This window comes from Copadichromis virginalis, linkage group LG23, assembly GCF_057382275.1.
Source record: "Copadichromis virginalis isolate Kocher_CV1m ecotype Utaka linkage group LG23, C_Virginalis_male_GT1.1, whole genome shotgun sequence".
Taxonomy (NCBI): domain Eukaryota; kingdom Metazoa; phylum Chordata; class Actinopteri; order Cichliformes; family Cichlidae; genus Copadichromis; species Copadichromis virginalis.
Window position 1 is genome coordinate 45,868,913 of NC_140639.1, and position 14,958 is coordinate 45,883,870.

Here is a 14,958-nt window from a genome sequence, read left to right on the forward strand (position 1 = left end):
AAATTACACTCTGGGCAACTCAGTGTCCAGAACTCTGGCCAGCCAACACGCTGTACTTATTGCTCCACTTTATTTGGGGGCGTTTATGTTGTCTGTTGAGACTTGTGAAACCACATGAAGACCAGAGAGTACCAACGATTTGAATCACTGAATCTAGTTCCACTAAAAGAGAGGGAGTAGCAGGAGCATATGTGACGTGCTCAAACACAGCTGGATCAAATGCCTGAATTAGCTCTTCAGCATGGCATCAAGTTTGGCAAAGGCCTGACAACAAGCCATTCATTTGATTCAGGTGGTTAACAGGCTTTCAAGATGGCGGCGCACGTAGTTGCAGCAGCTCAGTGTTCTACCGATCGATGCTATGTTTGGATAATTTTGTACGCCTTATGTTTGTTTTTGTGTTCTACCAGCCAAGCGAATAACATCTATAGCCGACATGATCTCCTCAAGATTGGAGTAAGCTACCGCGAGAGCGTGACTAGCAAATTTGTCCGCTTACACAAGATACCGGTGGAAATAGCGAGGAGTCCGGGCTCCCCATGGATTGTTATCCCTTCGGGGTGGAGGCGCAGGCGGCGTCGAGAGAGAAGGAGACGGCGAGGCTGCAGGGCCGGCGCGCTAGCCAGGCTACGGAGGCAGCCACTCAAACCACCGCTCCCCAGCCTATTCATCACAAATACCAGATCCCTCGCGAACAAGTTGGACGAATTGAGATTGCAAATAGCAGCAAATAACTTCATCAAAGACTCATGCATCCTTCTTATCACTGAATCCTGGCTACATCAATCCATTCCAGACTCTGCTATTGAGCTAGCAGGCTATACCACACAGCGACATGACCGAACCGTGGACTCCGGTAAGCGCAAAGGAGGGGGGCTCTGTATGTATGTGAACAACAGCTGGTGTACCAACACTGATAATAGACCGTCACTGTTCACCGGACATTGAATAGCTGACTGTTAAATGCAGGCCCATCTACCTACCTAGGGAGTTCACCGTTGTCATAATAACAGCTGTTTACATACCACCAGATGCTAATGCTAACTCTGCGATCGCACTCCTGCATACAAACATCAATAATAAACAGAGCACTTACCCTGACGCTGTACATATCGTAGCAGGGGACTTCAATCACGCAGACTTAAAAAGAGCAATCCCCAAATTCCACCAGCACGTCAAGTGTGCCACTAGGGGTGACAAGATTCTGGACAAAGTTTATTCCAACATCAAAATGGGCTACAGGGCCAGACCTTTGCCACATCTGGGTCAGTCTGACCACTTGTCACTGTTTCTAATCCCTGCATATGCCCCCCTCAAGAAAACTGCTCTTACCATCACAAAGAATATTACCATATGGCCAGAGGGTGCCTCTCAGCAGCTGCAGGACTGTTTTGACAGGACTAACTGGGATATCTTTGAACATCAGGACTTGGAAATGTTCACAGACGGTGTCCTCTGCTATATAAAACACTGCATAGACACTGTTACAGCAGTCAAACGGATCCGGGCTTATCCCAACCAAAAGCCCTGGATGACCCGGGAGGTCAGGCAGCTGCTGAAGGAGAGGAACATTGCGTTCAGGTCTGGCAACAGGGATTACTACACCACAGCCCGATCCAACCTGAAGAGAGGCATCAGAGAGGCAAAGGGGGACTATAGGAGGAGGATCGAGGACCATTTGAAGAGTAATACCAGCCGGCAGGTGTGGCAAGGCATCCAGCACCTAACCAACTATAAGATCAATCTCGGAGCTGCGGACGGTGACCTGGAGCTGGCAGAGGAGCTGAATATCTTCTTTGCCCGCTTTGAGACCAGGGTACCGGAGGTATTGGAGCCACAGCAGCAACACGCCACCCGTAGCAGCACCACCCTCACCCTGGAAGAGCACGAGGTGAGGCGCATGCTGCAGGCTGTTAACCCGAGGAAGGCGGCGGGTCCTGATGGTGTGCCAGGTCGAATATTGAGGGATTGTGCAGGACAGCTGGCTGGGATCTTCACCAGGATTTTCAACAAATCCCTCGCACAGGCGACTGTCCCACTCTGCCTGAAGTCCTCCACCATAGTCCCCTTGCCTAAGAAGCCCCACATCACCGGCCTGAATGACTACAGACCGGTGGCACTCACCCCAGTGGTAATGAAATGCTTTGAGAAGCTGGTCCGCAGACACATCACAGCAGCCCTGCCCCGCAGCCTGGATCCACACCAGTTTGCCTACAGAGCAAACCGATCCACGGAAGATGCTGTAGCCACAGCACTCCATGCTGCATTAACTCACCTGGAAGAGCATGGTAGCTATGTGCGGATGCTCTTCGTGGATTACTGCTCAGCTTTTAACACCATCCTTCCACACAAACTGGTGGCCAAGCTACAAGACCTGGGGCTTCCATACAGCACCTGCATGTGGATCAATGGCTTCCTCTCGGGCCGTAGACAGAGAGTCAGAGTTGGCCATCACACATCCTCAGCCCTGAGTCTCAGCACTGGCTCACCCCAGGGCTGTGTGCTCAGTCCACTGCTCTACTCTCTCTACACACACGACTGCACTCCTCGCCACCACAGCAACATCTTTGTGAAATTTGCAGATGACACCACAGTGGTGGGGCTCATTTCCAAGGGAGACGAGTCTACGTACAGAGACGAGGTGGAGCAGCTGACGTCATGGTGTAAGGCCAATAACCTCCTCCTCAACACTTCAAAAACCAAAGAACTCATAATAGACTTCAGAAGGAAAAAGGCAGAGATCCAACCACTATTCATAAATGGGGACTGTGTAGAAAGGGTGGCAAGCTTCCGCTTCCTGGGAGTCAATATAGAGGAGAACCTTTCCTGGAGTGTGAACACCTCCGAGCTGCTGAAAAAGGCCCAACAGAGACTGTAATTCCTGAGAATTCTCAGGAGGAATAACATCACACAGAGACTGCTGGTGTCCTTCTACAGAGCCACCATTGAGAGTGTTCTAACTTACTGCATATGCATCTGGTACACTAGCTGCACAGGGGCTCAGAGGAAAGCACTCCAAGGGATCATTAACACCGCCCAAAAGATCACTGGCTGCCCTCTCCCCACACTGGAAGTTCTACACAACGCCCACTGTTTTAAAAAGGCCCAAAACATCATAAAAGACACCTCACATCCTGGCCACTCCCTGTTCGAACTGTTGCCCTCAGGCAGACGGTACAGGGCAATCAGAGCAAGGACTAATAGACTCAAACACAGCTGTTATCCAACTGCAATAACACATCTGAATACTACAAAAAAATGTCCATCACGCCACTCTTGTGTTAATCTATGCACGGTCTGAAGCATGTGTGTGGAAATGTATGTGAATGTTTTACTGTTATATCTTATTAGTATTTTAAGTATTCTATCTATTTTATTTATTGAATTTTATTGTTTTATTTATATTTTGATATTGCTAGGGATGATGCAATGATCGGGGACCATTCTTAATTTCGTTGTTCTCATGACAATGACAATAAAGTTTCTGATTCTGATTCTGTGTGTCAGAACAAGGATGCGTCTAAAAGCTAAAGAAAAAAAGAACAGTGCCTCTCCAGGACTGGACTTGGAATCCCTGTGCTAGGCTCTATGTAGACATAAGAAGTGGCCTTTGGTGATCGGGGGCAGTTATGGTACATGACTGACTCACTCGGTGCCTGTACTACAGGGTTACTTGTCTGCATTTTTGGGGGGAACAGGACCTGACTGTCGTCTGTTTTTGGACACAGTTCAGAGAATCGGGCCATCCAAAACACATAGCAGAGGATGGTTTCGATCCATCGACCTCTGGGTTATGGGCCCAGCACGCTTCCGCTGCGCCATTCTGCTGGACAGCACCCCAGATGGGACTCGAACCCACAATCCCTGGCTTAGGAGGCCAGTGCCTTATCCATTAGGCCACCGGGGCAGATGATTCCTTGACTTCCTTTCTTTGGAGGTTGTTTCGGGGTTCGAGTGAGAGCCATGGTTTCAAGCTGGTTTTTAGTTCAAAGATGAAGCTGTATTTAAGAACATTTGAGAAACGCTGAGAAAATAAATTACACTCTGGGCAACTCAGTGTCCAGAACGCTGGCCAGCCAACACGCTGTACTTATTGCTCCACTTTATTTGGGGGCGTTTATGTTGTCTGTTGAGACTTGTGAAACCACATGAAGACCAGAGAGTACCAACGATTTGAATCACTGAATCTAGTTCCACTAAAAGAGGGGGAGTAGCAGGAGCATGTGTGACGTGCTCAAACACAGCTGGATCAAATGCCTGAATTAGCTCTTCAGCATGGCATCAAGTTTGGCAAAGGCCTGACAACAAGCCATTCATTTGATTCAGGTGTGTCAGAACAAGGATGCGTCTAAAAGCTAAAGAAAAAAAGAACAGTGCCTCTCCAGGACTGGACTTGGAATCCCTGTGCTAGGCTCTATGTAGACATAAGAAGTGGCCTTTGGTGATCGGGGGCAGTTATGGTACATGACTGACTCACTCGGTGCCTGTACTACAGGGTTACTTGTCTGCATTTTTGGGGAACAGGACCTGAGTGTTGTCTGTTTTTGGACACAGTTCAGAGAATCGGGCCATCCAAAACACATAGCAGAGGATGGTTTCGATCCATCGACCTCTGGGTTATGGGCCCAGCACGCTTCCGCTGCGCCACTCTGCTGGACAGCACCCCAGATGGGACTCGAACCCACAATCCCTGGCTTAGGAGGCCAGTGCCTTATCCATTAGGACACCGGGGCAGATGAGTGCTTGACTTCCTTTCTTTGGAGGTTGTTTCGGGGTTCGAGTGAGAGCCATGGTTTCAAGCTGGTTTTTAGTTCAAAGATGAAGCTGTATTTAAGAACATTTGAGAAACGCTGAGAAAATAAATTACACTCTGGGCAACTCAGTGTCCAGAACTCTGGCCAGCCAACACGCTGTACTTATTGCTCCACTTTATTTGGGGGCGTTTATGTTGTCTGTTGAGACTTGTGAAACCACATGAAGACCAGAGAGTACCAACGATTTGAATCACTGAATCTAGTTCCACTAAAAGAGGGGGAGTAGCAGGAGCATGTGTGACGTGCTCAAACACAGCTGGATCAAATGCCTGAATTAGCTCTTCAGCATGGCATCAAGTTTGGCAAAGGCCTGACAACAAGCCATTCATTTGATTCAGGTGTGTCAGAACAAGGATGCGTCTAAAAGCTAAAGAAAAAAAGAACAGTGCCTCTCCAGGACTGGACTTGGAATCCCTGTGCTAGGCTCTATGTAGACATAAGAAGTGGCCTTTGGTGATTGGGGGCAGTTATCGTACATGACTGACTCACTCGGTGCCTGTACTACAGGGTTACTTGTCTGCATTTTTGGGGGGAACAGGACCTGACTGTCGTCTGTTTTTGGACACAGTTCAGAGAATCGGGCCATCCAAAACACATAGCAGAGGATGGTTTCGATCCATCGACCTCTGGGTTATGGGCCCAGCACGCTTCCGCTGCGCCACTCTGCTGGACAGCACCCCAGATGGGACTCGAACCCACAATCCCTGGCTTAGGAGGCCAGTGCCTTATCCATTAGGACACCGGGGCAGATGAGCGCTTGACTTCCTTTCTTTGGCGGTTGTTTCGGGGTTCGAGTGAGAGCCATGGTTTCAAGCTGGTTTTTAGTTCAAAGATGAAGCTGTATTTAAGACGATTTGAGAAACGCTGAGAAAATAAATTACACTCTGGGCAACTCAGTGTCCAGAACTATGGCCAGCCAACACGCTGTACTTATTGCTCCACTTTATTTGGGGGCGTTTATGTTGTCTGTTGAGACTTGTGAAACCACATGAAGACCAGAGAGTACCAACGATTTGAATCACTGAATCTAGTTCCACTAAAAGAGGGGGAGTAGCAGGAGCATGTGTGACGTGCTCAAACATAGCTGGATCAAATGCCTGAATTAGCTCTTCAGCATGGCATCAAGTTTGGCAAAGGCCTGACAACAAGCCATTCATTTGATTGAGGTGTGTCAGAACAAGGATGCGTCTAAAAGCTAAAGAAAAAAAAGTAGTTCTCCAGGACTGGAGTTGGAGTCCCTGTGCTAGGCTCTATGTACACATAAGGAGTCGCCTTTGGTGATCGGGCGCAGTTATCGTACATGACTGACTCACTCGGTGCCTGTACTACAGGGTTACTTGTCTGCGTTTTTGGGGAAAAGGACCTGACTGTCGCCTGTTTTTGGACACAGTTCAGAGAATCGGGCCATCCAAAACACATAGCAGAGGATGGTTTCAATCCATCGACCTCTGGGTTATGGGCCCAGCACGCTTCCGCTGCGCCACTCTGCTGGACAGCACCCCAGATGGGACTCGAACCCACAATCCCTGGCTTAGGAGGCCAGTGCCTTATCCATTAGGCCACCGGGGAAGATGAGCGCTTGACTTCCTTTCTTTGGAGGTTGTTTCGGGGTTCGAGTGAGAGCCATGGTTTCAAGCTGGTTTTTAGTTCAAAGATGAAGCTGTATTTAAGAACATTTGAGAAACGCTGAGAAAATAAATTACATTCTGGGCAACTCAGTGTCCAGAACTCTGGCCAGCCAACACGCTGTACTTATTGCTCCACTTTATTTGGGGGCGTTTATGTTGTCTGTTGAGACTTGTGAAACCACATGAAGACCAGAGAGTACCAACGATTTGAATCACTGAATCTAGTTCCACTAAAAGAGGGGGAGTAGCAGGAGCATGTGTGACGTGCTCAAACACAGCTGGATCAAATGCCTGAATTAGCTCTTCAGCATGGCATCAAGTTTGGCAAAGGCCTGACAACAAGCCATTCATTTGATTCAGGTGTGTCAGAACAAGGATGCGTCTAAAAGCTAAAGAAAAAAAGAACAGTGCCTCTCCAGGACTGGACTTGGAATCCCTGTGCTAGGCTCTATGTAGACATAAGAAGTGGCCTTTGGTGATCGGGGGCAGTTATGGTATATGACTGACTCACTCGGTGCCTGTACTACAGGGTTACTTGTCTGCATTTTTGGGGGGAACAGGACCTGACTGTCGTCTGTTTTTGGACACAGTTCAGAGAATCGGGCCATCCAAAACACATAGCAGAGGATGGTTTCGATCCATCGACCTCTGGGTTATGGGCCCAGCACGCTTCCGCTGCGCCACTCTGCTGGACAGCACCCCAGATGGGACTCGAACCCACAATCCCTGGCTTAGGAGGCCAGTGCCTTATCCATTAGGACACCGAGGCAGATGAGCGCTTGACTTCCTTTCTTTGGCGGTTGTTTCGGGGTTCGAGTGAGAGCCATGGTTTCAAGCTGGTTTTTAGTTCAAAGATGAAGCTGTATTTAAGAACATTTGAGAAACGCTGAGAAAATAAATTACACTCTGGGCAACTCAGTGTCCAGAACTCTGGCCAGCCAACACGCTGTACTTATTGCTCCACTTTATTTGGGGGCGTTTATGTTGTCTGTTGAGACTTGTGAAACCACATGAAGACCAGAGAGTACCAACGATTTGAATCACTGAATCTAGTTCCACTAAAAGAGGGGGAGTAGCAGGAGCATGTGTGACGTGCTCAAACACAGCTGGATCAAATGCCTGAATTAGCTCTTCAGCATGGCATCAAGTTTGGCAAAGGCCTGACAACAAGCCATTCATTTGATTCAGGTGGTTAACAGGCTTTCAAGATGGCGGCGCACGTAGTTGCAGCAGCTCAGTGTTCTACCGATCGATGCTATGTTTGGATAATTTTGTACGCCTTATGTTTGTTTTTGTGTTCTACCAGCCAAGCGAATAACATCTATAGCCGACATGATCTCCTCAAGATTGGAGTAAGCTACCGCGAGAGCGTGACTAGCAAATTTGTCCGCTTACACAAGATACCGGTGGAAATAGCGAGGAGTCCGGGCTCCCCATGGATTGTTATCCCTTCGGGGTGGAGGCGCAGGCGGCGTCGAGAGAGAAGGAGACGGCGAGGCTGCAGGGCCGGCGCGCTAGCCAGGCTACGGAGGCAGCCACTCAAACCACCGCTCCCCAGCCTATTCATCACAAATACCAGATCCCTCGCGAACAAGTTGGACGAATTGAGATTGCAAATAGCAGCAAATAACTTCATCAAAGACTCATGCATCCTTCTTATCACTGAATCCTGGCTACATCAATCCATTCCAGACTCTGCTATTGAGCTAGCAGGCTATACCACACAGCGACATGACCGAACCGTGGACTCCGGTAAGCGCAAAGGAGGGGGGCTCTGTATGTATGTGAACAACAGCTGGTGTACCAACACTGATAATAGACCGTCACTGTTCACCGGACATTGAATAGCTGACTGTTAAATGCAGGCCCATCTACCTACCTAGGGAGTTCACCGTTGTCATAATAACAGCTGTTTACATACCACCAGATGCTAATGCTAACTCTGCGATCGCACTCCTGCATACAAACATCAATAATAAACAGAGCACTTACCCTGACGCTGTACATATCGTAGCAGGGGACTTCAATCACGCAGACTTAAAAAGAGCAATCCCCAAATTCCACCAGCACGTCAAGTGTGCCACTAGGGGTGACAAGATTCTGGACAAAGTTTATTCCAACATCAAAATGGGCTACAGGGCCAGACCTTTGCCACATCTGGGTCAGTCTGACCACTTGTCACTGTTTCTAATCCCTGCATATGCCCCCCTCAAGAAAACTGCTCTTACCATCACAAAGAATATTACCATATGGCCAGAGGGTGCCTCTCAGCAGCTGCAGGACTGTTTTGACAGGACTAACTGGGATATCTTTGAACATCAGGACTTGGAAATGTTCACAGACGGTGTCCTCTGCTATATAAAACACTGCATAGACACTGTTACAGCAGTCAAACGGATCCGGGCTTATCCCAACCAAAAGCCCTGGATGACCCGGGAGGTCAGGCAGCTGCTGAAGGAGAGGAACATTGCGTTCAGGTCTGGCAACAGGGATTACTACACCACAGCCCGATCCAACCTGAAGAGAGGCATCAGAGAGGCAAAGGGGGACTATAGGAGGAGGATCGAGGACCATTTGAAGAGTAATACCAGCCGGCAGGTGTGGCAAGGCATCCAGCACCTAACCAACTATAAGATCAATCTCGGAGCTGCGGACGGTGACCTGGAGCTGGCAGAGGAGCTGAATATCTTCTTTGCCCGCTTTGAGACCAGGGTACCGGAGGTATTGGAGCCACAGCAGCAACACGCCACCCGTAGCAGCACCACCCTCACCCTGGAAGAGCACGAGGTGAGGCGCATGCTGCAGGCTGTTAACCCGAGGAAGGCGGCGGGTCCTGATGGTGTGCCAGGTCGAATATTGAGGGATTGTGCAGGACAGCTGGCTGGGATCTTCACCAGGATTTTCAACAAATCCCTCGCACAGGCGACTGTCCCACTCTGCCTGAAGTCCTCCACCATAGTCCCCTTGCCTAAGAAGCCCCACATCACCGGCCTGAATGACTACAGACCGGTGGCACTCACCCCAGTGGTAATGAAATGCTTTGAGAAGCTGGTCCGCAGACACATCACAGCAGCCCTGCCCCGCAGCCTGGATCCACACCAGTTTGCCTACAGAGCAAACCGATCCACGGAAGATGCTGTAGCCACAGCACTCCATGCTGCATTAACTCACCTGGAAGAGCATGGTAGCTATGTGCGGATGCTCTTCGTGGATTACTGCTCAGCTTTTAACACCATCCTTCCACACAAACTGGTGGCCAAGCTACAAGACCTGGGGCTTCCATACAGCACCTGCATGTGGATCAATGGCTTCCTCTCGGGCCGTAGACAGAGAGTCAGAGTTGGCCATCACACATCCTCAGCCCTGAGTCTCAGCACTGGCTCACCCCAGGGCTGTGTGCTCAGTCCACTGCTCTACTCTCTCTACACACACGACTGCACTCCTCGCCACCACAGCAACATCTTTGTGAAATTTGCAGATGACACCACAGTGGTGGGGCTCATTTCCAAGGGAGACGAGTCTACGTACAGAGACGAGGTGGAGCAGCTGACGTCATGGTGTAAGGCCAATAACCTCCTCCTCAACACTTCAAAAACCAAAGAACTCATAATAGACTTCAGAAGGAAAAAGGCAGAGATCCAACCACTATTCATAAATGGGGACTGTGTAGAAAGGGTGGCAAGCTTCCGCTTCCTGGGAGTCAATATAGAGGAGAACCTTTCCTGGAGTGTGAACACCTCCGAGCTGCTGAAAAAGGCCCAACAGAGACTGTAATTCCTGAGAATTCTCAGGAGGAATAACATCACACAGAGACTGCTGGTGTCCTTCTACAGAGCCACCATTGAGAGTGTTCTAACTTACTGCATATGCATCTGGTACACTAGCTGCACAGGGGCTCAGAGGAAAGCACTCCAAGGGATCATTAACACCGCCCAAAAGATCACTGGCTGCCCTCTCCCCACACTGGAAGTTCTACACAACGCCCACTGTTTTAAAAAGGCCCAAAACATCATAAAAGACACCTCACATCCTGGCCACTCCCTGTTCGAACTGTTGCCCTCAGGCAGACGGTACAGGGCAATCAGAGCAAGGACTAATAGACTCAAACACAGCTGTTATCCAACTGCAATAACACATCTGAATACTACAAAAAAATGTCCATCACGCCACTCTTGTGTTAATCTATGCACGGTCTGAAGCATGTGTGTGGAAATGTATGTGAATGTTTTACTGTTATATCTTATTAGTATTTTAAGTATTCTATCTATTTTATTTATTGAATTTTATTGTTTTATTTATATTTTGATATTGCTAGGGATGATGCAATGATCGGGGACCATTCTTAATTTCGTTGTTCTCATGACAATGACAATAAAGTTTCTGATTCTGATTCTGTGTGTCAGAACAAGGATGCGTCTAAAAGCTAAAGAAAAAAAGAACAGTGCCTCTCCAGGACTGGACTTGGAATCCCTGTGCTAGGCTCTATGTAGACATAAGAAGTGGCCTTTGGTGATCGGGGGCAGTTATGGTACATGACTGACTCACTCGGTGCCTGTACTACAGGGTTACTTGTCTGCATTTTTGGGGGGAACAGGACCTGACTGTCGTCTGTTTTTGGACACAGTTCAGAGAATCGGGCCATCCAAAACACATAGCAGAGGATGGTTTCGATCCATCGACCTCTGGGTTATGGGCCCAGCACGCTTCCGCTGCGCCATTCTGCTGGACAGCACCCCAGATGGGACTCGAACCCACAATCCCTGGCTTAGGAGGCCAGTGCCTTATCCATTAGGCCACCGGGGCAGATGATTCCTTGACTTCCTTTCTTTGGAGGTTGTTTCGGGGTTCGAGTGAGAGCCATGGTTTCAAGCTGGTTTTTAGTTCAAAGATGAAGCTGTATTTAAGAACATTTGAGAAACGCTGAGAAAATAAATTACACTCTGGGCAACTCAGTGTCCAGAACGCTGGCCAGCCAACACGCTGTACTTATTGCTCCACTTTATTTGGGGGCGTTTATGTTGTCTGTTGAGACTTGTGAAACCACATGAAGACCAGAGAGTACCAACGATTTGAATCACTGAATCTAGTTCCACTAAAAGAGGGGGAGTAGCAGGAGCATGTGTGACGTGCTCAAACACAGCTGGATCAAATGCCTGAATTAGCTCTTCAGCATGGCATCAAGTTTGGCAAAGGCCTGACAACAAGCCATTCATTTGATTCAGGTGTGTCAGAACAAGGATGCGTCTAAAAGCTAAAGAAAAAAAGAACAGTGCCTCTCCAGGACTGGACTTGGAATCCCTGTGCTAGGCTCTATGTAGACATAAGAAGTGGCCTTTGGTGATCGGGGGCAGTTATGGTACATGACTGACTCACTCGGTGCCTGTACTACAGGGTTACTTGTCTGCATTTTTGGGGAACAGGACCTGAGTGTTGTCTGTTTTTGGACACAGTTCAGAGAATCGGGCCATCCAAAACACATAGCAGAGGATGGTTTCGATCCATCGACCTCTGGGTTATGGGCCCAGCACGCTTCCGCTGCGCCACTCTGCTGGACAGCACCCCAGATGGGACTCGAACCCACAATCCCTGGCTTAGGAGGCCAGTGCCTTATCCATTAGGACACCGGGGCAGATGAGTGCTTGACTTCCTTTCTTTGGAGGTTGTTTCGGGGTTCGAGTGAGAGCCATGGTTTCAAGCTGGTTTTTAGTTCAAAGATGAAGCTGTATTTAAGAACATTTGAGAAACGCTGAGAAAATAAATTACACTCTGGGCAACTCAGTGTCCAGAACTCTGGCCAGCCAACACGCTGTACTTATTGCTCCACTTTATTTGGGGGCGTTTATGTTGTCTGTTGAGACTTGTGAAACCACATGAAGACCAGAGAGTACCAACGATTTGAATCACTGAATCTAGTTCCACTAAAAGAGGGGGAGTAGCAGGAGCATGTGTGACGTGCTCAAACACAGCTGGATCAAATGCCTGAATTAGCTCTTCAGCATGGCATCAAGTTTGGCAAAGGCCTGACAACAAGCCATTCATTTGATTCAGGTGTGTCAGAACAAGGATGCGTCTAAAAGCTAAAGAAAAAAAGAACAGTGCCTCTCCAGGACTGGACTTGGAATCCCTGTGCTAGGCTCTATGTAGACATAAGAAGTGGCCTTTGGTGATAGGGGGCAGTTATCGTACATGACTGACTCACTCGGTGCCTGTACTACAGGGTTACTTGTCTGCATTTTTGGGGGGAACAGGACCTGACTGTCGTCTGTTTTTGGACACAGTTCAGAGAATCGGGCCATCCAAAACACATAGCAGAGGATGGTTTCGATCCATCGACCTCTGGGTTATGGGCCCAGCACGCTTCCGCTGCGCCACTCTGCTGGACAGCACCCCAGATGGGACTCGAACCCACAATCCCTGGCTTAGGAGGCCAGTGCCTTATCCATTAGGACACCGGGGCAGATGAGCGCTTGACTTCCTTTCTTTGGCGGTTGTTTCGGGGTTCGAGTGAGAGCCATGGTTTCAAGCTGGTTTTTAGTTCAAAGATGAAGCTGTATTTAAGACGATTTGAGAAACGCTGAGAAAATAAATTACACTCTGGGCAACTCAGTGTCCAGAACTATGGCCAGCCAACACGCTGTACTTATTGCTCCACTTTATTTGGGGGCGTTTATGTTGTCTGTTGAGACTTGTGAAACCACATGAAGACCAGAGAGTACCAACGATTTGAATCACTGAATCTAGTTCCACTAAAAGAGGGGGAGTAGCAGGAGCATGTGTGACGTGCTCAAACATAGCTGGATCAAATGCCTGAATTAGCTCTTCAGCATGGCATCAAGTTTGGCAAAGGCCTGACAACAAGCCATTCATTTGATTGAGGTGTGTCAGAACAAGGATGCGTCTAAAAGCTAAAGAAAAAAAAGTAGTTCTCCAGGACTGGAGTTGGAGTCCCTGTGCTAGGCTCTATGTACACATAAGGAGTCGCCTTTGGTGATCGGGCGCAGTTATCGTACATGACTGACTCACTCGGTGCCTGTACTACAGGGTTACTTGTCTGCGTTTTTGGGGAAAAGGACCTGACTGTCGCCTGTTTTTGGACACAGTTCAGAGAATCGGGCCATCCAAAACACATAGCAGAGGATGGTTTCGATCCATCGACCTCTGGGTTATGGGCCCAGCACGCTTCCGCTGCGCCACTCTGCTGGACAGCACCCCAGATGGGACTCGAACCCACAATCCCTGGCTTAGGAGGCCAGTGCCTTATCCATTAGGCCACCGGGGAAGATGAGCGCTTGACTTCCTTTCTTTGGAGGTTGTTTCGGGGTTCGAGTGAGAGCCATGGTTTCAAGCTGGTTTTTAGTTCAAAGATGAAGCTGTATTTAAGAACATTTGAGAAACGCTGAGAAAATAAATTACATTCTGGGCAACTCAGTGTCCAGAACTCTGGCCAGCCAACACGCTGTACTTATTGCTCCACTTTATTTGGGGGCGTTTATGTTGTCTGTTGAGACTTGTGAAACCACATGAAGACCAGAGAGTACCAACGATTTGAATCACTGAATCTAGTTCCACTAAAAGAGGGGGAGTAGCAGGAGCATGTGTGACGTGCTCAAACACAGCTGGATCAAATGCCTGAATTAGCTCTTCAGCATGGCATCAAGTTTGGCAAAGGCCTGACAACAAGCCATTCATTTGATTCAGGTGTGTCAGAACAAGGATGCGTCTAAAAGCTAAAGAAAAAAAGAACAGTGCCTCTCCAGGACTGGACTTGGAATCCCTGTGCTAGGCTCTATGTAGACATAAGAAGTGGCCTTTGGTGATCGGGGGCAGTTATGGTATATGACTGACTCACTCGGTGCCTGTACTACAGGGTTACTTGTCTGCATTTTTGGGGGGAACAGGACCTGACTGTCGTCTGTTTTTGGACACAGTTCAGAGAATCGGGCCATCCAAAACACATAGCAGAGGATGGTTTCGATCCATCGACCTCTGGGTTATGGGCCCAGCACGCTTCCGCTGCGCCACTCTGCTGGACAGCACCCCAGATGGGACTCGAACCCACAATCCCTGGCTTAGGAGGCCAGTGCCTTATCCATTAGGACACCGAGGCAGATGAGCGCTTGACTTCCTTTCTTTGGCGGTTGTTTCGGGGTTCGAGTGAGAGCCATGGTTTCAAGCTGGTTTTTAGTTCAAAGATGAAGCTGTATTTAAGAACATTTGAGAAACGCTGAGAAAATAAATTACACTCTGGGCAACTCAGTGTCCAGAACTCTGGCCAGCCAACACGCTGTACTTATTGCTCCACTTTATTTGGGGGCGTTTATGTTGTCTGTTGAGACTTGTGAAACCACATGAAGACCAGAGAGTACCAACGATTTGAATCACTGAATCTAGTTCCACTAAAAGAGGGGGAGTAGCAGGAGCATGTGTGACGTGCTCAAACACAGCTGGATCAAATGCCTGAATTAGCTCTTCAGCATGGCATCAAGTTTGGCAAAGGCCTGACAACAAGCCATTCA

The 14,958-nt window shown here is 48.6% G+C and overlaps 10 non-coding genes across 10 annotated transcripts; all 10 read right to left on the bottom strand.

Moving 5' to 3' along the window:
* Nucleotides 1-3,834: 3,834 nt before the first annotated feature.
* On the bottom strand, nucleotides 3,835-3,907 carry trnar-ccu (transfer RNA arginine (anticodon CCU)). Its single transcript has one exon. It is a non-coding gene; the product is annotated as a tRNA-Arg (tRNA).
* A 753-nt stretch (nucleotides 3,908-4,660) lies between these two features.
* On the bottom strand, nucleotides 4,661-4,733 carry trnar-ccu (transfer RNA arginine (anticodon CCU)). Its single transcript has one exon. It is a non-coding gene; the product is annotated as a tRNA-Arg (tRNA).
* A 755-nt stretch (nucleotides 4,734-5,488) lies between these two features.
* trnar-ccu (transfer RNA arginine (anticodon CCU)) lies at nucleotides 5,489-5,561 on the bottom strand. The gene has a single exon. It is a non-coding gene; the product is annotated as a tRNA-Arg (tRNA).
* A 749-nt stretch (nucleotides 5,562-6,310) lies between these two features.
* trnar-ccu (transfer RNA arginine (anticodon CCU)) lies at nucleotides 6,311-6,383 on the bottom strand. The gene has a single exon. It is a non-coding gene; the product is annotated as a tRNA-Arg (tRNA).
* A 755-nt stretch (nucleotides 6,384-7,138) lies between these two features.
* On the bottom strand, nucleotides 7,139-7,211 carry trnar-ccu (transfer RNA arginine (anticodon CCU)). Its single transcript has one exon. It is a non-coding gene; the product is annotated as a tRNA-Arg (tRNA).
* A 3,961-nt stretch (nucleotides 7,212-11,172) lies between these two features.
* trnar-ccu (transfer RNA arginine (anticodon CCU)) lies at nucleotides 11,173-11,245 on the bottom strand. Its single transcript has one exon. It is a non-coding gene; the product is annotated as a tRNA-Arg (tRNA).
* Nucleotides 11,246-11,998: 753 nt separating this feature from the next.
* Nucleotides 11,999-12,071, bottom strand: trnar-ccu (transfer RNA arginine (anticodon CCU)). Its single transcript has one exon. It is a non-coding gene; the product is annotated as a tRNA-Arg (tRNA).
* Nucleotides 12,072-12,826: 755 nt separating this feature from the next.
* On the bottom strand, nucleotides 12,827-12,899 carry trnar-ccu (transfer RNA arginine (anticodon CCU)). Its single transcript has one exon. It is a non-coding gene; the product is annotated as a tRNA-Arg (tRNA).
* Nucleotides 12,900-13,648: 749 nt separating this feature from the next.
* trnar-ccu (transfer RNA arginine (anticodon CCU)) lies at nucleotides 13,649-13,721 on the bottom strand. Its single transcript has one exon. It is a non-coding gene; the product is annotated as a tRNA-Arg (tRNA).
* A 755-nt stretch (nucleotides 13,722-14,476) lies between these two features.
* Nucleotides 14,477-14,549, bottom strand: trnar-ccu (transfer RNA arginine (anticodon CCU)). Its single transcript has one exon. It is a non-coding gene; the product is annotated as a tRNA-Arg (tRNA).
* Nucleotides 14,550-14,958: the final 409 nt, after the last annotated feature.